A 22,357-nucleotide genomic window follows, 5' to 3' on the forward strand; every position below is an offset into this window, starting at 1 on the left:
TTTTGATCCTGCAGTCTCCATTAGCATTACAGACAATCTTGGCATTCTTTAATTTTGTCCTCTGATTTTATTTTAGCTTGTAATAATGACAAAATATAATCATGGATTTAAGATAAGTTATGAACAACCTGCTGAAGTCCGAACAATCTGCTGAAGTCCAAACACTCAGAGGCAGAGATGTTTTAATCCATACAGAAAGCAAATTGAAACTCCAGGCTCTAAGATTGATATGATGCCATTGAAATTTTAAAATTCAGCAAACCAAAAAGGTGCTGTGCAGTTAAGATGTGTTCCTCAGAAGGGCACTGGGTTTAACATTGTTTGGCTAAGAAACACATCCACTAGTTAAAACAATAAATGTTTTGCGTTTTGGCATGCAAAATTTCAGCCCAACGTGGACATTGTTGCGACAAGATACTGGCATGAAAGAGAGGACTTGTATTTATTATAGCAATTTTCAGGTCATCAAGATGTCCAGTGCACTTCGTCACTGTAGTAAAGTGAGGAAATCCAATTTACATACAACAAAATATCACATAAGAACAATGTCCAGAATATTACAGCCGTTCACGCCAGCAAGATTTTCCTATCCCGCCACAGTGAACGGAGATTTGGTTGGCTGCCAGATTCTCCGACCTCGCTGCAGCGGGAGAGCGACATGAACAGCCGGTAAGTTGCGCCCAATTAAATAAATGAGGTAATCTGTTAAGTTATGTTAGTTAAACAAATAGTTACAAGGAGTACTCTACTGTGCCTCAGTTTCAATGGAGAAAGTTTTTAAGGACCTGATTCAGTGGTAGAATTTGTCTCTGAGCCACAAGTTTGTCTGCTCAATTCCCTCAGTGGGGGATATGATCTAGATGAGCCCTTCAGTTTTTTTTGCTGAGGGAATGCAGTACTTGCAGTACTGAGGTGGCATATTTCATGTAAGATGTTAAACCAAATTTGGCATGTCTGCTTATGTGGGCATAAAAAATCCATGGCATTATTCCAAGATAAATAGGGATATTCTGTGTGCAAGCAAACATTTATCTCACCCAACACCAGAAAAAGATTAGTCATTTATCTCTGCCATGTATAAGATTTTATTTTGCACAACTAGTTGTCACGTTTGATGATAAATCAACAGTGACTATATATGAGAAAGTAATCCATTAGCTGTGTAGCTCATTGGGATGTCTTAAGACTGAACTTGTTATAAATTTCAACTTCATTTTGTGGCAATAGTGGAATCTGCTTAAGTTCTTAAGTTAAATGAAATCCAGTTCCTACCTGAATAAGTTGCTAATCCAAAAAGCATATCTCCACATAACAAAATACCTATACCTCTAAATTATTTATTTAAGTTTATTTATTAGTATCACAAGTAGGCTTACATTGACACTGCAATGAAGTTACAGTAGAAATCCCCTAGTTGCCATACTCTGGCGCCTGTTCGGGTACACTGAGGGAGAATTTAGCATAGCCAATGCACCTAATCCGCACATCTTTCGGATTGTGGGGGGGGAACCATGCAGACACGGGGAGAATGTACAGATTCCGCACAGACAGTGACACAAGCCAGGAATCAAACCTGGGTCCCTGGAGCTGTGAGGAGGCAGTGCTAACCACTGTGCCACCATTGATTCCTATCAAAACAAAATACAGCAAATGCTGGAAATCTGAAATAAGGAATAATAATTTATTCCTATTAGATTATATTTAATATTGTATACAAGCACTAAAATAATTTGGATGTGAAATTAAAAATCAGTACAAAAATTGTGATTGTGGTGGAAGATAAACGCAGTAGGTAGGCTCACAGTTCCGTTTCAGTAAAATAGACCCAAGATTGAATAACATTACTCAATAATAATTATAACTAATGCTTTAAATATGTGGGAGTGATGGCAGTAATCCATTATCTATTTGAACTAATCATAAATATTTAAATTAACTTGATTTGAGTTTTCTGATGAGGTAACAGGATTGATGAAGTAATGATGTGGTGTACATGACTTCCAAAAGGCATTTGATAAAGTGCCATATAGCAGGCTTGTCACCAAAGCTAAAGCCCATAGAAAAAAAGGAACAAGAGTAGCATGGATACAAAGTTGGCTGAGTGACAGAAAACAGTAAGTAAAGATGAACAGTTGTTTTTTTGGACGGAAGGAGGCTATATACATAGTGGGGTTACCCAGAGGTGAGTATTTCATAGAATCACTACAGTGCAGAAGGAGACTATTTGGCCCATTGAGTCTGCACCAACCACAATCCCACCCAGGCCCTATTCCTGTACCCCCACATATTTACCCCACTAATCCTCTGACACTAGGGTCAATTTAGCACAGCCAATCAACCTAACCCACACATCTTTGGACTGTGGGAGGAAACCAGAGCATCCAGAAGAAATCCACGCAGACACAGGGTGAATGTGCAAACTCCACACAGACAGTGACCCAAGGCTGGAATTGAACCTGGGTCCCTGGCCCTCTGAGGCAGCAGTGCTAACCACTATGCCACTGTGCTGCCCACTGCTTGAACCGCTGCTTTTTTTGACCAAGCATTGGGTGGACAGGGCACAAGTTCAAAATTTGCGGATGACACTAAAGTTGCAAGTATATATAGTAAACTGAGATTTATGAGGGAGATAGTGATAGAGGGTTTAGAGAGGCTGGTGGAATGGGCAATTACAATTTAATTCAGAGAAGTGTGAAGTAATGCATTTTGCGAGGAAAACAAAGAGAGGCAATATAAAACAATGAATAAAATTCTAAAGGGGATGCTGGAATTCACTACATACGAGGGTGCTAGAAACAGATGGTGAATGATTTCAAAAGGAAATTAGATGGGAACTTGGAAGAAATTAATTTACGGGGATAGAGCAGGTGAATAGAATTGATTGTATTGCTCTGGAGAGAGCTGGAATGGACTTGATGGGCCAAATGGCCTCCGAACAGCAATATACGTGGGGATATACGTGTGCAAGTTGAGAGGAGATTTGATGGAGGTTCCAAAATCATGAGGGGTCTGGATAGAGTCGACAGAGTGAAATTTACAATTGAGGAAAGGATCAAGAACAAGAGGGCATAGATTGGAGATGAAAAGCCAAAGGACCAAAGACGGCATGAGGAAAATCTTTTTTAGAATCTGATTTGATTTGATTTGATTTATTATTGTCACATCTATTAACATTCAGTGAAAAGTATTATTTCTTGCGCGCTATACAGACAAAACATTCCGTTCATAGAGAAGGAAATGAGAGAGTGCAGAATGTAACGTTACAGTCATAGCTAGGGTGTAACGAGAGTAAAAGATAGAATTAGAAGATATGCTGGGCACAGCTTGCAAGAAGTCGCCTCGCTCCAACGCCATCTTGGAAGGATTTCTAGAATGCACTAGTTGGCAACGTGGTAGAGTCAGATTCCATTTTATTTTCAAAAGGGGAAAACAAAAACAAATACAAAGCTGTGAGAGAAGGCAGGGGAAATGTGAATAGCCGGGTTGCTCTTGCAGTGAGACTTGCATAGCCTCTTTCTGTAACAAAAACAGAACATGCTGGAAAATCTCAGCAGGTCTGACAGCATCTGTGGAGAGAGAATAGAGCCAATGTTTCAGCACGGTGGCACAATGATTAGTTAGCATCATTGTGCCTCACAGCATCAGGGACCCAGGTTCAATCCAGCCTTGGGTGGCCATCTGCATGGAGTTTACATATTCTCCCCGTGTCTGTGTGGGTTTCCTCCCATACTCCGGAGATGTGTGGGTTAGGTTGATTGGCCATGCTAAATTAACCCTGGCGTTAGAGGGATTTTAGAGGGATTAGCAGGGTAAATATGTGGGGTTATGGGAATTGTGGGATTGTGGTCGGTGCAGACTCGATGGGCTGAATGGCCTCCTTCTGCATTATAGGGATTTTATGATTCCATAAGTGGGTCATCCAGATTCTAAACTTTGACTCTATTCTCTCTCCACAAATGCTGTCAGACCTGCTAAGATGTTCCTGCATTTTCTGTTTTTGTTTCAGATTCCGCAGGAATTTGCTTATAGCCTCTTTCTGTCTGTGAACATTCTGATTTTACAGTGGAAGTTTATAAACCATTGGATCTTTAATCATTCGAGATGTCACTTCGAACTCCCTCAGATTGCTACTTTAAAATCAGGCCCAAAGTATTACTCTGTATATGTAGTTACTCAGCTGCCAGAATGCGGCAGGTTTGTTTTCTTTAAGTTTGTCTACACGTTCTGGTAACAAGGGGCAGGGATATGCGGGCGTTTTAACAATGATCCCCATCTGCATGCACTCCATACAGCATTGGGGAGATATGGACACCCAGCCCAATAGTTGAATGGGACAAAGGGTGTTGGAAGATGAGTGAAACTCCACTCAAGCGGCGAGTTAGAACAGAGCGGATTATTTCGGAGTCATAGTAACCTCAAACAACGCCGCACCTTTCTCTCTGACACGGAATCCATTGAGTCAATGCACCAATCGCAAGGACAAAAGTGCCGCGGTTGCCGGGAGGTTCCGAATGTTGTTTTCTCCGTCAAGGTGCCGAACTCAACAGCGAAAAGCAAACATTTCTCATTGAGATCGTCAAATTGCGGTAACTGTTCTCTCCGTTGGTCATTCCAGGTTAAAGCGACGTTTAAGGACTTTAATGATGAAAGATGTAGTAATATGTGTTAAAGAAATAGAAAGCATTGGGATGGACCGTTTTTTTAAGTTGATTTATTAGTGTCACAAGTAGGCTTACATTAACACTGCACTGAAGTAACTGTGAAAATCCCCTAGTCGCCACACTCAGGCGCTTGTTCGGGTACACTGAGGGAGAATTTAGCATAGCCAATACACCTAACCAGCACTTCTTTTGGACTGTGGGAGGAAACCGGAGCACCGGGAGGAAACCTATGCAGACACGGGGAGGATGTGTAGACTCCACACAGTGACCCAAGCTGGGAATCAAACCCCGGTCCCTGGCACTGTGAGGCAGCAGCGCTAATCACTGTGCCATGATTTTAATGATGAAAGATGTACCAGTCTCTGTAAAAGAAATAGGACACATGGGGATGGACCATTTCTCAATTGTGAGGCAAGGGGCTGATGCATAGTGCACCCCTTCTCCGTAGATCAGATAGAAGCTACTACAGCTTTCAAAGCTTAAACTCTAGCTTGCAAGTTTGTTTTTCATGAGATAAGCACAGGTGAGGATGGTTATTTGGCCCACCTTAATTCAACCATCTGGAGGATGCTAGCCACCACCACCATCCACCCACTCTCTCAGCACACACGCCAAATTTGTAGCATTCAGGTGTTTTAAGTAGTTCTGGAGTATCTTCCTTCACTATTCTATCTGTGTGAAGAAGAATTCCCTGATATCAGTCCAAGCATTACCTTCTGACTAGTTTAATGTATATATATTGAGTATATTACAGTTTAATTCAATGTTCTGGGGTTGCTTTTTTCTATGCTTTATAACTAAACTCTCAGGCGCCTCCTTTTTGAGGTTGAATAGCTCCAGTATCTACAATCTTTCCTCACCACTCTGATCCACTTAATGCTTTCAGCACTAAAATGCCCATCTTGTTTCCTGATGTCCTGAACTTGACACAGTTCTGGAAGGTCCACATATTTTGATCATTAATTCCTCTGACTTATCTGACTTATCCTCTACTCCTTCGACTCTGTAACATTCTAGTAGCTTTGTTACTCAGGCGCCAGAGTGTGGTGACTAGGGGAGTTTCAAAATAACTTCATTGCAGTGTTAATGTAAGCCTACTTGTGACACCAATAAATAAACTTTACTCCGAAATTGCAAGTCAACCACACCCTGAATTGTAATTTTGATTTGATTTATTATTGTCACATGTATTGGGATACAGTGAAAAGTATTGTTTTTTGCACGTCATACAGACAAAACATGCCGTTCGTAGAGTACATAGGGGAGAAGGGAAGGAGAGGGTGCAGAATGTAGTGTTACAGTCATAGCTAGGGTGTAGAGAAAGATCAGCTTAATTTAAGGTAGGTCCATTCAAAAGTCTGATGGCAGCAGGGAAGAAACTGTTCTTGAGTCGGTTGGTATGTGATCTCAGACTTTTGTATCTTTGTCCCGATGGAAGAAGGTGGGAGAGATATGTCCGAGATGCGTGGGGTCCTTGATTATGCTGGCTACTTTTCCGAGGCAATGGGAAGTGTAGACAGAGTCAATGGATGGAGGGCTTTTAACATCATAGGAACAGGGCATAGACTATTCAGGCCCATTTTCCACCATTCAAGGAGACTATGGCTGATCTGTATCTCAATTCCATCCATCTGTTGTAATGGAATTTGCATTTTCAAAATTTGTATTTTTTGAGGCAGACCCTACCGCAAAATGAAAGCGGGGAACAGAAACTGAAAGGGGAAACCGGAAAACGAGGCTATAGAAAGGGGGACACAGAGGCCACCCAAGCTCAGTAGTCACAGCTGACAAGCCCAGCGGGGCAGTAACTGGCAAGTTGAAGAGTTCACTCCATGAGCTGAGAATAAGCAGTTGCAGCTGGGTTTTTGTTATTCATTCATGGGACATGGGCGTCGCTGGCTGGCCAGCATTTATTGCCCATCCTGAGTTGCCCTTGAGAAGTTATTGGAATATAATATTGGTGGATCTATCCCATCCAAACCAAGTTGAGGAGGTTCTGCAGGCATGTGCTATTTTGTGGTGAAGACCATACTCATGGATCTTGGTTAAAAGCAAATTACTTTGACAAAGTAATTGATCTTTGACAAAGGGTCGTCTGGACTCGAAACGTCAGCTCTTTTCTCTTCTTACAGATGCTGCCAGACCTGCTGAGATTTTCCAGCATTTTCTCTTTTGGTCTCTCATGGACCTTGGGTTGGTTTTACGTTGCTCTCAGCTGGCGATCAGATAACATCCGAAAAGGAGAGGAACTGAAATTCTTCATATGGAAGATAGGCTATTGAAGGACTTTGTGATTGAGAGTGACAGCAGTTATGTTGAGTGGACTGTTGAGCCAAATTGTAAGATCTGTCCTAATTTGGATCTGCCAATTAACATGTAATTTATAATCAACCACAATTTGCCTATTAATTTACGTTTAACTTACATCAATTCTGGATAGAGGATAGGAGGTTATCTATGATAACATTTAGTGTTTGCTTAATTTGACTCTTGCATAGTAAAAAATTCTTGTGGCTTCATTCTTTTAGCAAATAACTTCAAGTTCTAATTTATGTTTTAAACAAAAACAGTTACTGATCTCTAGCAAGATTGTAACATTACCTTTGCTCCATATCCTTCTTTACTTACATCTTGAAAACAAATCTATTGATCTTAGTTTTGTCGGAAATGGTTCAACACATTTACCCCCTTTGAATGGGCAAGTGTTTCTAAATTTCTCTCCTGAATAGGCTGGTTTTAATTATTCATAGAATTATCTCCAGCCACCCTATTAATACATTTCAAATCCTGCACACCCCCCCATCGAATCAACGCTTAACCTTTTACATTTCACGGAATGCAATGCTAGTTTATATAATCTCTCCTCACAATATAATCTCTGGGGCCCTTGGAATATGTTGGTGAATAATTGCTGCATTCATTCGAAGGCCAATGTAAACTGCATGGCCAATATATCCATTTTAAGGTGCGGTGCCAGAACTGTGCACAGTACTTAAGAGTTGCTGCAATGAGGTTTTGTATATTTGTGCAAAATTTCCTCCCCTTATATCCTAGCCCTCTAGTTATACAGGCAAACTTTCCATTAACATTCTTGCCTATTTTTTGGACCTGACTGCTCCATTTTAGTGATCAGTATACATGCATCCTTAAATCTCCTTGGATTGCTATTGTTTTTAGTTTTTCCCTATTTCAGTAAAATCAGATATATCAATTTTTGGTCAAAAATAAATGGCCTCACACTTGCTTGGGTTGATATCCATCTGTCATAAATCTGTCCACTCACCTAATCCATCAATATCTGTATATAATTTTATGTTCCCATCCACATTATTTACCACCAATTTTCAGGTAATCAGCATACTTGGATATATGGCTCTTGATTGTGATATTTAAATTATTGATAAAAGTAGTGAGTAGTTGAGGCCCCACCGCATATCTTTATAGCATACAGCTCGTCACTTCCTCCATTATCTACTCTCTGTCTTTTACAATCAGCTCAATAATTTACCTTCAAATCCATGAGCTTTAAGGTTAAGCCTAAATCTTGGAGTTCCCTCCTTTACAGCACTGTGGATGTTCCGACACCACATGGACTGCAACAGTTCAAGAAGTTGGTGCACCACCACCTTCTCAAGGGCAATAAAAAAACAGACTCATAGAAACTTATGAAGGAAGGCTGGACAGATTGGGCTTATTTCAAATGGAGTTTGAAAGAGTGAGGGGTGACTTGATTGAAGTCTATAAGATCCTGAACAGCCTTGGCAAGGGTGAGTCCAGAACTAGGAGGCACTGATTTAAAATTAGGGGTCACCCTTTTAGGACAGAGATGAGGAGAAATGTTTTCTGCCTGAGGATTATGAAGACTTTGAAATTCTCTGCCAAAGAAGGCAGTGTAAGTGCGGTCATTGAATATGCTTAAGGTAGAGGTAGATAAATTCTGGTTAGGCAAGGGAATCAAATATTATTCAGGGTAAATGGGAATGTGAAATTCAAGACACAAGCAGATAATTGAATGGCAAGCAGGCACGAGGGGCCGAATGGGCTCCTTATGCTCCTATTTTGTAGGTGCTTTTCTTAACATTTATTATTTATTTGCAGATATTGAAGGCATTTCAGATTAATGATTTGGAAAATATATGATTAAATGCCTCTCCAGTCAAAAATAACAGCCTACACAGCCTGGGCCAATGTGCGATGTCCATCACTTGACCGACCATTCAGTAATGTCTTTACAGATATATTCACAGGCACTCATTTGAAATCCTTCTTAGAAGGTAGGTTCAAGTAAATCATTTAAAAAATAATCTCCATAGAATTTGACTGTAGGTCATTTGGTTTGTTTTGGTATATATATCGCATTTGCGACGGCATGGTAGCACAGTGATTAGCACTGCTGCTTCACAGCGACAGGGACCCGGGTTCGATTCCCGGCTTGGGTCACTGTCTGTATGGAGTTTGCACGTTCTCCCCATGTCTGCATGGGTTTCCTCTGGGTGCTCTGGTTTCCTCCCACGGTCTGAAAGATGTGCTGGTTAGGTGCATTGACCCAGACAGGTGACAACTAGGGGAATTTTACAGTAACTTCATTGCAGTGTTAATGTAAGCCTTACTTGTGACTAATAAATAAACTTTAACTTTACGTCTTTCATTGTTCAAATATTTGCATGAAAAATTTGAAGTATTTCTCTTTGCAAAGCGGTTAAGCAAAACTCTACAAAACCAATTTTATTTTGCTGTGTGACTGCTATAATTTCTAGTCTATAGCTGGTACACCATGTATGCTTTTATGAAAAGTAAAGTGGAAGGGCAGGTGACAGTATAACTGATAGAAGCAGGTGAAGAGGAAGAATGTGCTGTCAATTCCCAAAATTGGAATATCTAAAGTGGAATAATCAAAAACATGATTTATGTTTGTATAATATTATATCCAATATTCTTGAGTTGTTTTGTAGCTGTTATTTTCTGTGCTGTGACTCTGTAAATTGACTTTACACATTTAAGTAAGGAACAGTAGCATTGACTGGCTCGATGGAATTATTTGTTCTTCAACCAATGCAAACTTTTAGTTCCCAAGAGGTGTAGGTAAGATGGATTGGCCTTGGTAAATTGCCCCTTAATGTCCCAAGATGTGTAGATTAGGAGGATTAGAGGAGTACATATGTGGGGTTATGGCGATAGGGCGGGGGGAGGGGGGTTGGCGGGCTCAGGCCACTTAAGTAACCTGCTCTGTTGGACAGTCAGTGCAGACTTGATGGGCCAAATGGCCTCCTTCTGCACTGTAGGGATTCTATGATGCTATAATTTCCAATTTAACTGCTTTTTCTGCTCATTGCTGGTTGAGACTCACTGTTTTTTTATCTATTTTTTGATTAGGTTTTATCGGAAAGTCTTCTAAGAATATGCATAGCCTGACCCGCTGTCACTCACACCGACAACGTACTGCACAATTGGAGTTGCTCTTAGATGAATTGCGGGCAGCTGGCATCATACCAGAGAATAGCAAATTTGACTGTGACATGATTGCCAAGAAAAATACTAAATATGTATGTAACAGGGTCTCTTTCAGCTAACTTTCTACTCGGTCGATACCACACTGATATCTTGATAATTGATCTTTTGATCATTCTCATCATCATGTAATTGCATTCCAATGCCATTGGGTTGATTGAAATCATGTTTAATAGGCAATTTATGCTGAGGGGGTAATTGCACTTCCTATGCATCCAGCGATCAGGGAATCGGGGACTACAATACTGTAGCTCTCTCCATTGTGATCTGGGCTTCCCCCAGGAGAATTACCCATCAGACTTTCACAGCAATTTGCTACAACTTAGATTTGGAATCTGCTGCATAACTATAATGATTGTTGCCACTTGGCAACACCTTAGGCGATCATATATCATTATTTTGGCTTTGCACCTCTTGCAGTATAATTACCACTCATGCAATATGAAAGTTAATTAAATTTAACAGTTTGAAAGGTAACTTTGCTTTAAGGTTTAATGCCCCAAGGGTTCCCTTCTCGAGGTTGCATGAGTCCAACTGTACATATGAATTGTAAATTAAAACAACTTTGCTTTTCCTCACTGTAAAAACAGCTGACTATTATTAAGATGCTGCTTTACTTTAGTGTGCATCTCTTTTGAACACATTTATTGGGTGGGATTTAACGGCCTCGCTCATCCCAAAATCATAAAATCCCGCCCAAGGTCAATGGACCTTTCCATGGTCCGTCCCTCGCCTGCTCCGATTCCCGCGGCAAAATTCCAGCCAGTATTTATCAGATGGGAGACATAGAAACTAGACTCATGAATACACTGATGCTAGAAGAAATTCCCCTCAGGGAACAGTTTTGCAGCAGTTTTAAGACATAAATTCCCATACTTGTTTTCATCTGCCTCCATGGCTCTGCCTCCATGGCCTCACCTCTTCCTATTGTAACCTCTATAATACAGTTCTACTACCTACAGGAACTGTGCATTCTTTCAGTTCTGGCCTTTTGTACATCCCCAGTTTTCTTTGCCCCACACTTGGTGGCCATGCCTTCGGTCATTGGGGAGGCAGTGATGCAGTGGTATTGTCACTGAGCTAGCAATCCAGAGTCCCAGGGTAATGCCCCAGGAACCTGAGTTCAAATGCCAGCACATAAAGTTTAAAGTTTATTTATTAGTCACAAGTAGGCTTACATTCACACTGCATTGAAGTTACTGTGAAAATCCCCGAGTCGCCACACTCCGGCGCCTGTTCAGGTACACTGAAGGAGAATTTAGCATGGCCAATGCACCTAACCAGCACATCTTTTGAAAGGCGGGAGGAAACCGGAGCACCCAGAGAAAACCTAAGCAGACACGAGAAGAATATGCAGACTCCACATAGACAGTGACTCAAGCCAGGAGTTGAACCCATGTCCCTGGCGCTGTGAGGCAGCAGTGGTAACCACTGTGCCACCGTAATGTTACCATGAGGGGAATTACCTCTTATTCGAGAATCTCAAAGCAGGGGTCACTGTATAAGGGTTGTTCATTTAAGACAAAGAGGAGAAATTATTTCTCTTGAAAGTCATGAGTCTCTGAAACTCAGTTCCTCAAAAGGCAGTGGAAGCAGAGTCTTTTAACATTTTCAAGGCAGAACTAGATAGATTCTTGATTAACAAGGCGGGAAGGTGAAAGATTATCAGTAGGCGGATCATGGAGTTGAGATTGCAATCATATCAGCCATGATCTTAATGAATGATGGATCAGGAATGAGGAGCCAAATAGCCTATCCTGCTCCTAATTCGGATATTCACCTGTATGAGTTGCACTATGACTCCAGCCAAATGCAAAACTATATTTTAAAAGTACCCCACTTCTCCACTGGATTTTATAAACCTAACGTTAGTGTTGTAACCCAGCTGATGCTAATACTTGGCTTGATAGATCATAATTTGCTTGGGTTAATTCTGCTTCATACAGTTTTTTCTGGCAAACTTCTAAGCTTGATTCAGTTGGGACCTCTCACTGAGACCCCACAAAAAAACTGAAATCTGAACTCACTATTGCTTTAACTTCAGAGCAAATACATGAGTTCCTTAAACTCAGTTCCTCATCAAGGCTTCTGTGAGATTTCTTGGGTGGAATTTTATGCCCTCGCTCATCCCGAAACTGTAAAATCCTGCCTGAGGTCAACAGACCTGTCCATGGTCCACCCCTCACCCGCTCCGATTTTCGTGGCGGGCGGGACGGTAAAATTCCGGCCCTTATTTCTAGAGATCAGACTTTCTGCCTCTGCTGTCTGGTACGCACACATTCAATGTTAATGCCTCCCACGGTTTCTTCTAACCCTAAATGTTTCCACAACTTGGAGCCACCAAATAACCCCTACGGCTTCTCCTGAGTTCCAGTTGCATAGCCAATCCACGGCACACTTGTCCATGTTTCTGGGCACTTCCCTTTGAATTCAAACTGACTAACCCCTAAATTGCTCATCACTGACTCTTGAGCAGAGCAAACTATCAACACACTCATAGCAGGTCCCACCCTTGTCAGTTGCCAGATGCCACAGTACCAACATTGGAAAATGCTGTGCCTTAAAACGTTACAATGCCCACAGATGGTGAACTTGTTTAACACACAGGGTGAATGGGTTTTATCAGTTAGAAGAAAGTGAATGTTGCATCCACCCCCTGTGCACACTGGTTTCTCACAAGATTGAAAATTAGTTGGTCAGGGAATGGAGCTTTTGGCTTATATACAAGCAGTGTTCTTTGTGGCTGACTCTCGTGTGATTCACAGCAAATGTAACATATAGGATCATTGAATCATAGAAGCCCTACATTGCAGAAGGAAGCCATTTGGCCCATCAGGTCTGCACTAACTCTCCGACAGAGTATCTGACCCAGGCCATCTTCCCCCTCCCAATGACTGTAACACCACACCTTTCCCATGGCTAATCTATTGAACCTAAGGAGCAATTTAGCATGGGCAATCCACCTATCCAGCACATCTTTGGACTGTGGGAGGAAGCTAGAGCACCCGAAGGGAACCCATGCAGACACGGGGAGAACATGCAAACTCCACACAGACAATAACCCAAAGCCGGAATTGAACCTGTGTCCCTGTGAGGCAGCAGTGCTAACAACTATAACAAAAATTAGGGTCTGAGCAAATAGTCATTTTGTGCTTCATTTTTTATTTGTACATTCATTCCCTCATGCCATGCAGTTAGGACCATAGAACCATAGAAACCCTACAGTGCAGAAGGAGGCCATTCGGCCCATTGAGTCTGCACCGACATCAATCCCATCCAGGTCTTATTCCCATAACCCCAAATAGTTATCCCACTAATCCCGCTAACCTGTGCATCCTGGGACACTAAAGGGCAATTTAGCAAGGCCAATGCACCGAATCTGCACATCGTAGGACAATTATCAAATATTACAAGTTTTCATCCTATTTCCCTCAGTAAGTTCTGATACTTTAAATTCACATGTTCACTTCTAAATCAAGTTGCAGGGCTGCTGGTTCTGTCTCTCGCTTAGCCCTTCAGACTTTAAAGAGCAAATGTTTAATTATATGAGCAGTTGTAACTGGTGAATGTAATAAAGAGACCTACAAATAGATTGATAAGATTGAAAAGTGTCCAGAATTGCAATTGCTAGGTCATTACAATTACAAGATAAAACGCTGAGAATAGCTACACAAATCTGTGCATGCAATCCAAATAGTTATTTTAATTGAACCAGAGGTAGTGGTTTTTCTTTTAAGTATTTGCAATTTATGCAGTCAATCAGTTCAACTAGAGGCAATATGTTTCTTCAATTACAATCCCTTAGGTAGTTTTATATTTGGATGTTATCCATTTGTCACCAATCAAATTAACTCCCACAAGTAACTTGAGACTACAACAAGCTTCCCTCACCTACTGTGCTTCTTAATTGACTTTCTCCCTTTAAACAGTGTTCCATTTGTAAGGTACATTTGTGGGAACTATTTTCCATCTGCCTAACAGTATAGCCTTTTTCATGAACCCTTATTTTGACATGTATACAATGTCTTAATATTCCTATCATACAGATGGTTCCCTCTTCTAAACTGTCTGATATAGGAAAATATGAGTTGTAGATTCAAGACTTTTTATTCATTTTCAGGATTGCATTTGGAACCAAACTCCAACAAACACTGGAATAAATCAGTATTATTTAGAAATAACTCACATTTAAAGAAATAATCCTTGTCCTGATATGCATAAATCTATACTTTAAAAAAATTTGTATTTTAGCACAGTGGTTAGCACTGCTGCTTAACAGCACCAGAGACCCGGGTTCGATTCCCGGCTTGGGTCACTGTCTGTGTGGAGTTTGCATGTTCTCCCCATGTCTGCATGGGTTTCCTCCGGGTGCTCCAGTTTCCTCCCACATTCTGAAAGACGTGCTGGTTAGGTGCATTGACCCGAAAAGTGTGTGCGGGAGTGTGGCGACTAGGGGAATTTCACAGTAACTTCATTGCAGTGTAAATGTAAGCCTTACTTGTGACTAATAAATAAACTGTATTTCTGGAGCACCTTCCCTAACCACAGAACATCGCAGAGTGCTTAACAGTCAATGACAATGAACTTCCTGAAGCGTGACTCGTGTGGTCATGTGGGAAGCATGCCAACCAATTTGACATGCCAAACTGCCAAAATCTGCAACATGATAATGACCAGATAATCCAATTTTTGTTATCTTAACTGGGGGATAAATATTGGCCGAAACAACAGGGATAACTCCTCTGTTGTTCTTTAATTTTGTTTGCTGGCCAGGCCAGCGTTTATTGCCCATCCTTAAATTGTCCTTGAGAACGTGATGGTGAGCCACCTCCTTGAACTGCTGCAGTCCATGTTCCAGCTGCAGTGCTGTTTGGGAAGGAAGTTACCCCCACATCATTGATGGTGGGGATTCAGCGATTGTAATGCATTGAATGTCAAGGGGAAATCATTGGCTGCTTTTGTTGGAGATGGTCATTGATTGGCACTTGTGTGACGTGAATGTTACTTGCTACTTATCAGCCAAATCTGAATGTTGTTCACATCTTGTTGTAAGTGGGAACAGACGGTTTCAGTATCTGAGGAGCTACAGGACTTGGGCATCACCTGGTTGCCCTTGAGAAGGTTGTGGTGATCTGCCTTCTTGAACTGCTGCAATCCACTTGGTGTAGGCACACCCACAGTGCAATTAGGGAGGGAGTTCCAAGAATTTGACTCAGTGACAGTGGAGGAACAGTGATATAGTTCCAAGTCAGAAAGGTGTGTGGTTTGGAAGAGATCTTGGAGGTGGTGGTGTTCCAATTCATGTGTTACATAAATATTGGATGGCATGGCGGCACAGTGGTTAGCACTGCTGCCTCATAGCACCAAGGACCTGGGTTCGATTCCTCGCTTGGGTCACTCTCTGTGTGGAGTTTGCACGTTCTCCCCGTGTCTATGTGGGTTTCCTCAGGGTGCTCTGGTTTCCTCCCACAGTCTGAAAGATGTGCTGGTTAGGTGCATTGACCCAAACAGGTGCTAGAGTGTGGCGACTAGGGGAATTTCACAGTAACTTCATTGCCGTGTTAATCAATGTAAGCCTTACTTGTGACTAATAAATAATTAGTCACAATAAATAATTTTGTATATTAACTTGTGAAGATCCTCACTTCTGACCTTATGATGGAGGGGAGGTCAGAAATGAAGCAGCTAAAGATGGTTGAGTTAAGGACATTACCCTGAGGAACTCCTGAAGTGATGTCCGGGACTGAGATGATTGACCGCCAATAACTTCAACCATTTTTCTTTTTCAACCATTGGAGAGTTTTCCCCTGATTCCAATTGAGTCCAATTTGGCAAGGGCTTCTCAATGCCACACATGATCAATCATAGAAACTCTACAGTACAGAAAGAGGCCATTCGGCCCATCGAGTCTGCACTGACCACAATCCCACTCAGGCCCTACCCCCATATCCCTACATATTTTACCCGCTAAACCCTCTAACCTACGCATCTCAGGACACTAAGGGGCAATTTTAGCATGGCCAATCAACCTAACCCGCACATCTTTGGACTGTGGGAGGAAACCGGAGCACCCGGAGGAAACCCACGCAGACACGAGGAGAATGTGCAAACTCCACACAGACAGTGACCCAAGCCGGGAATCGAACCCAGGTCCCTGGAGCTGTGAAGCAGCAGTGCTAACCAATGTGCTACCGTGCCACCCATTCAATAATAACTTGTCTCGATTCAAGGACAGTCACTTTCACTTCACCTCTTGAATTAATCTCTTTTGTCCATGTTTGGAACAAGACTGCAATGAGGTCAGGTGTTGAGTGGCCTTGGCAGAACCCAAACAACATGTCAGGGAGCTGGTTTTTGCTGAGTAAGTGCTATTTGATAGCACTGTTGACAATACCTTCCATCAGCAAAGTGATGGAAACATGCCAACCAATTTGCACACACCAAGCTCCCACAAATACCAATATCGTAATGACCAGATTTTTTTTTTGTTATCTTCATTGAAGGATTGATATTGGCCAGGACACCATTCCTGTGGCATGGATTTTATCCAAAGATATTGAATTGGCTATGCTAAACTGCCCCTTAGTGTCCAAGTAAGTTAGGTTAGTTGGATTAGCCATGGTAAATGCACGTTTTTACAGGGATAGAGTGGGTGGAGGGGGATGGGTCTGAGTAAAACGCTCCTTTGAAGAATCGGTGCAGACTTGATGGGCCGAATGGCCTTCTTTTGCACTGTAGGGATTCTATGAACATGTCCACCTCTGAAAGCAGATGGGGCCTCGGGTTAATGTCTCATCCAAAATCATAGCAGCCGCGATTCTCCCATCCCACTGTGCTAATTTTTTAGCACAGTGGGCTGGGAGAATCGCGTGTCGGCCGATTTGTGGGATTCCCGCGAGGTTTCGCGCCATGTTTACGTCTCCCTGACCCAGATTTCCAGCGGCATCTGCGGGAAGGCGGGGGGATCATCACTGGTGGGGAGGGGTAGGTGAGGGGATGCTGGAGATCGGGGTAGTCTGGAGCCGGGGGAGGGGGGGTCAAGACTGGCCCGGGAATGGTTGAGGGGGCCACGATTGGGCCATGTGTAGGTGTGGGGGGGTAGCAATGTGGGGATCCCAGGCTGGCCAGTGATCGAGCTGGCCAGCAAACCAGAGGCTGACACTTTGGGGCCACTGCGCATGGTCAGAGGCCCGCTGGTTTCAACCTGTCCAGCATGAATAGGCCCCGCCCCCTGAAATTGAATAATATTCATGCTGGTGGCCTCTGCATTACACAGAAGTGTGGGAGATTCTAGTCTGAACTCCCACTGAAAAAACCAGTGTGAATTACTCCAGTTTTCTCGCAAATTCAACACTTAGGATTTTTTTGGGAGAATCAACCCCAGCAAGCCTGACAGTACTGAGTACTGTACTGGAATGTCAGCCTTGACTTTCAGTGATCAAGTTATGACGGGAGGACTGTGAATCTACAACCTCTGACTCAGGCAAGAATTCTGCCAACCAAACCCACATACAGCAATATCTGAAATCTTCTATAATGTTAAAAAGTAATTGGATAAATAAAATGTGGGATATTTATAAATATGTTTATTTGCACATCACTGTTTAGATTTTTCTATCTGACTGGTTCCATGTCACAATCCTATGCGTTGTTTAATTTTCTGATTGAGTATCTTCCTCATCCCACTTAGAGTTCCCAAGATTAAACCAGGCGTTCCGCTGGCCTTCTTCTTCAGTTGTCTCTCTGAGGGCAGGTACTTTGTGAATTTTCACTGAAACATAGTTGTTTTTTACTATGAGTAGAGTGAGGAGGCAGGCGCCGGAATCTACTTCAGCCAGAACAAGGATTGAACCCTGCACTATTGGCGTTCATCCGATCCACATGCTAGCCCATCTAACTAACTGCCCCGACCCCCAAGAACTGTTGCAGTTTAAAAAAATATAACTCCAAGGTTACTATTTTAATAAAATTATGATTAATTCCTATTATAAATTGACATTTTTTGGACCTATTCTATCTAACCTACACCTCTTGGGACACTAAGGGGCAACTTAGCATGGCCAATCAACCTAGCCTGCACATCTTTGGACTGTGGGAGAAAACCCACACAGACACAGGTAGAGTCCAGACAGACAGTCTCCCAAGGCTGTAAATGAATCTGGGTCTCTGGCTCTGTGAGGCAGCAGTGCTAACCACTGTGCCACCCTGCTGCCAGTTCCATATTCCAGTTACATATCCTTCAACTTTGCAAGTGTGGTGATGATCCTGCAACTTGTTAGCATGGGGCAGGATTTTCCGCTTTGCCAGGATTAAAAGCACCATATTAGAGCAGTCACTCGACATCAATTATTGATTGGCCAATTAATGGTTAGAATGCTCACTCACTGTCCAATTAAGAGTGGCAGGTGGACTCTCTCTGCAGGACGGTCTATAGGAGACCTCTGATCAATGGCCTTAACTGACTTGTTAATTAATTGAAGAAGCTATGTGACATTCCAGAAAATGGCCCAGGGGGTGGGATGGAATTGACAAGCTGCTATGTTGGCCAATGGTGAGAAATTCACGACCATTTGCTGCTGTTCCCATCCCCCCCATTCTCTTCCAAAACTTCTTCCGATGATGATGCATTTATCCTTCAATGTTGCATTGCAGAAAATGCAATTCAGTATTAGTTCGTTATTGATGGAAAAATATTTAAATGATTTATTGACCCAGATTTTGCTCTCAGCGACAAATCAGTCGTGCTCAGTGCTGACCACAAAGAAAGCTGCCCTCAAAAAATATAGCAATCTCTGTGGCATGGTTTCTATCTTTTCTAGTGTTAATCTGGCACCAAGGCAAAAGGATCTTCAGGCATCAGTAACTGTGATATCATCAAGCAGAGTAAAAAGCCTGTTGTCTGTAAGAATACTGAAGTTGCTCCTCATTGCTCTTGCTGCCATTGTAATAAGGATTGCAGTCATGAAAGTGAAGTAATACCCAGACAATAAACCTGGAAGTAAAATGCACTGATTATCTTTCACTTCTTATCAACTGTAAAGAGAACAAAATAAAGATTGGGACATTATGCAAATATAAGGTTAGTTCCCCTGGGCCAGAGAGATTGCTTTGCAGTATGTATGACTTAGTATGCCATTAAAAACCCACTTTTACTGCATTCGTCATATGTACACTTCTCATATTTTTAACAGTTTTAAAAGTAATTTTGCATCAGTTCAAATATATAACAGGGCATCCTATGGATGTCCAAGGATTCATCATAACAACTTTATTGATTTGATTTGATTTGATTTATTATTGTCAAATGTATTGGTATACAGTGAAAAGTATTGTTTCTTGCACACTATACAGACAAAGCATACTGTTCATAGAGTACATGGGGGAGAAGGAAAGGAGAGGGTGCAGAATGGAATGTTGCAGTAATAGCTAGGCTGTAGAGAAAGATCAACTTAGTATAAGGTAGGTCCATTGAAGGGTCTGACAACAGCAAGCAAGAAGCTGTACTTGAGTCAGTTAGTATGCGATCTCAGACTTTTGTACCTTTTTCCCGACTGAAGAAGGTGGAAGAGAGGATGTCCGGGGTGCGTGGGATCCTTGATTATGCTGGCTGCTTTTCCGAGGCAGCAGGAAGTGTAAAAAAAGTCTATGGATGGAAGGCTGATTTGCGTGATGGACTGGGCTATGTTCACAACACTTTGCAGTTTCTCATGGTCTTAATCGGAGCAGGAGCCATACCAAGCTGTTGATACATCGGAAAGGATGCTTTCTATGGTGCATCTGTAAAAATTAGTGAGAGTCGTAGCGGGCATCCCAAACTTCCTTAGCCTCCTGAGAAAATACAGGTGTTAGTGGGCTTTCGTAACTATGGTGCGTCGTGAAGGGATTGGGACAGGTTATTGGTGATCTGGCCATCTACTTCTGGATTTGAACATTTAACTGCATACATGTGGACGCCAGACATTGTTGTCAATTTCCAGGATTATAACAATGAATGGTGACAATTGTGCCACCATTACAACTGCAAAGTCCAGGCTAATGTATTTGTGTGACTATTTTACTTAAATGGATCAGCTGATACCAGTGTTATTTACTGATTCTTGACAATTAACACTTAGATTGCACAATGTCGGCATATGTTGTGAGGAATGCATTTTGACTTGTGCTTCAGATAGCGGAACTGCTGTGGAAATTAATAGTGTATGACATCCGATTTACCTGGGAAAGATCAAGCCAACTGCAGCTCAACAACAACAAACTGGTCTGTTCTGTTTGTTTCAAGGTACAAAGATGACTATTGGCATTCTGTAAATGTTCACAGCTACTCATTCGACATGTTGTTGGTATGGAATAGGGATATAATCTATTTACTTTTTGAATATCTGATCTATTCATATTAAATTCAAATGTGGGATAATGGGGTTTGGAATTTTGTTGGACACTTTAAATAATTGCTTTTCAGTGTGATGTTGCAATATTTCTGTCTGTTCCATCATTGATATAAACTTTGCTATAATCCTTGAAGGTCTCATTTTGAATCAAACTTAGCATGTTTATTAAAATATCATTGCGAACAGCAGGCACATTAAAGACAGAAATGTAGAATTTTGATGCTATTGGCCATTTTTAATATTAAAAATACTCTTGACACAAATGGGGCGTCACGGTGACACAGTGGTTAGCACTGCTGCCTCACAACACCAGGGGTCCAGGTTCGATTCACAGCTTGGGTCACTGTCTGTGTGGAGTTTACACATTCTCCCCGTGTCTGTGTGGGTTTCCTCCGGGTGCTCCAGTTTCCTCCCACAGTCCAAAGATGTGCGGGTTAGGTGGATTGGCCATGCTAAATTGCCCCTTAGTGTCAGGGGGACCAGCTAGGGTAAATGCATGGGGTTGTGGGGATAGGGTCTGGGTGGGATTGTGGTCAGTGCAGACTCGATGGGCCGAATGGCCTGCTTCTGCACTGTAGGATTCTATGATTCAAATAGAAAATAGAAGCAATTTGCTGAATGGGACACACATTCCTTGTAACGTTGCCACTGTTTTCTGTGATAATTATGGAATAGGGATCCAGGGTAAGGAAATTGTGTTTGTGTTTTGGATTTAGTGGACCCCAATAGTTCAATCACCAGACCAAGAGAAGCCTGAGCAACAAATGAGAGCACCTCCATCCTTTTTTGCTGATCTTCAAGCCTCATTAAGCGACACAGAAATATCTTCTATTTCTTCTCTGATTGACTCATTAAAACGGGAAGACTTTGAGCCTTTTCCAGGTAATTTGTCACAATCTTAGACTTTAAGCACAAATACTATGGTCGGGATTTTACGGCCTCGCTCGAGTGAGACTGGAAATTCCCACCCGAGGTCAACGGACATTTCTGTTGTCCGCCCCTCGCCTGCTCTGATTCCATGGCAGGCAGAACGGTAGAATTCCGGTGTTTATTGTTTTATTCATTGATAAATTGCCTTAACTAGTTTCTGCTGTATTAAGAACATGAGAAATAGGAACATGAGTAGATAGAGCCCGCTCCGCCATTCAACACGATCATGGTTGACTTTCTGCCTCGACTTTGCTTTCCTGCGTACCCCCCCCCCGCGTACCCCCCATATTCCCGGCATGAATTGGACTTTTAGCCTCTCATGCTATTTTCCTGGCCTGCCACACTGATAAGCGGGCACAGTGAGCTGGTAAGATTGCTCCCTTTATATGAAGATGTCAGCCATTATTATCTAACGTCTAGAAGAAGGGAAAGTATTTCCTAAGTGATTCCAGTGCTTTTTACTTTCTATATATGAGTGAATACAATTTTGTGGGACAAAGCACTGCTGCAATGGAATCTGGCATGGAATATTTGGCACGCACCTTGGTGGGTTCAGTCTCCAGACAATAGTTGGCATCGAGAGCACAACCTCTTACCATAATGTTGCCATAATGTTTCTTCATGAGAAATGCTAGTTGTCCAAGGATTTAAAAAGTATAAATTAATTTTTATTGTATGCGTTCTGTCTCCAAGGTTGTGAGCTGGCTAAAATATTTAACAAGAAGATTCCTAAAAGAGGCTGGGATTACTATCCTTCTGCAGTTGAATGTATTCTGGATCTCATTAATGCCCATCTACAGGTGCTTTCATTCAACACAGCGGCAATTATTTTTCATATAGTCATAGAATATAGTGCAAATATCATTACTG

This window comes from Mustelus asterias, chromosome 9 (genome assembly GCF_964213995.1).
Source record: "Mustelus asterias chromosome 9, sMusAst1.hap1.1, whole genome shotgun sequence".
NCBI lineage: Eukaryota > Metazoa > Chordata > Chondrichthyes > Carcharhiniformes > Triakidae > Mustelus > Mustelus asterias.